General features: G+C 31.2%; 1 long non-coding RNA gene across 1 annotated transcript; it reads right to left on the bottom strand.

The window, feature by feature from the left end:
* On the bottom strand, positions 1–645 carry LOC131600289 (uncharacterized). The gene is made up of 2 exons (XR_009283091.1): positions 392–645; positions 1–300 (listed from the first exon to the last, which is right to left on the bottom strand). It is a non-coding gene; the product is annotated as an uncharacterized LOC131600289 (long non-coding RNA).
* Between the last annotated feature and the right edge of the window lie 218 nt (positions 646–863).

Here is an 863-nt window from a genome sequence, read left to right as displayed (position 1 = left end):
TTTTATTCAAATCCATAAGTTTAATTCAAATGTGCCTTTGTGATAAAGGCAATGTCACTCTTGACAACAATCATATTGATAATTTAAAAACATCAAAATCAAAATAGATGATTTAAAATAACATTTGATTAATCAATTGTGACAATCTTATTATCAATCTCCTGGAGTGCCTGCTTAATCAGCTAGTTGACGTCCTTTCTGTTCTTCAACAACCATGTCCTCTGCTAGGTTTTTTTCTTTTTGCAAGATCCTTATCTTGAGAAATTTCTTGCACGATGAATCTTTCTTGGTTTGGTTCATCTAGATTCAAAGAGATCGATGTTTTAGAATAAAAAAGATATCAAAATACAATACATGCCTGAATTTCAAAAAGGGTTATGACTTTGTTTACCTTCTTTGCGATAGCCTTCATTCTTTGTGTATAGAAAAGTTTCACCTTCTTCTTGAACATGGTTGCAACATAATTGCAACGAAAGTAACACGAAATCTGATTTTTTGTGTGTATTTTCCTTGTACCGTCTGGGTTTTATAGAGCTACTTGAGATTACAATCAGTCCTTATATGGATACTAGGTAAACTTTTGGCTTTCAAACGAAAACAAATCTAGTGATACACTTTTTCCTTATTTTATAATGTCTAAGTTCTATGTATTATATTAAAAAGCTAAGCAAAAGGTGTGTGTCACAAATCGTAACTCCTTAATATATTTCTATTGTTGCATAATAAAATAGCCTAAATACGTAAATTCTACATCGGGGTTGTTGAAACACATTGAATACTATCTAGTATTCTTTATGCTTAATTGTTAAGATTATTTAGTCTAGGATGATAATTTGGCCCATCCCTAGTGGGTACCCACAAAA

This window comes from Vicia villosa, linkage group LG4 (genome assembly GCF_029867415.1).
Source record: "Vicia villosa cultivar HV-30 ecotype Madison, WI linkage group LG4, Vvil1.0, whole genome shotgun sequence".
In the NCBI taxonomy this organism is placed as follows: domain Eukaryota; kingdom Viridiplantae; phylum Streptophyta; class Magnoliopsida; order Fabales; family Fabaceae; genus Vicia; species Vicia villosa.
Note: the sequence above shows the minus strand (reverse complement) of the source record. Positions and strands in the feature narration are given on the sequence as shown.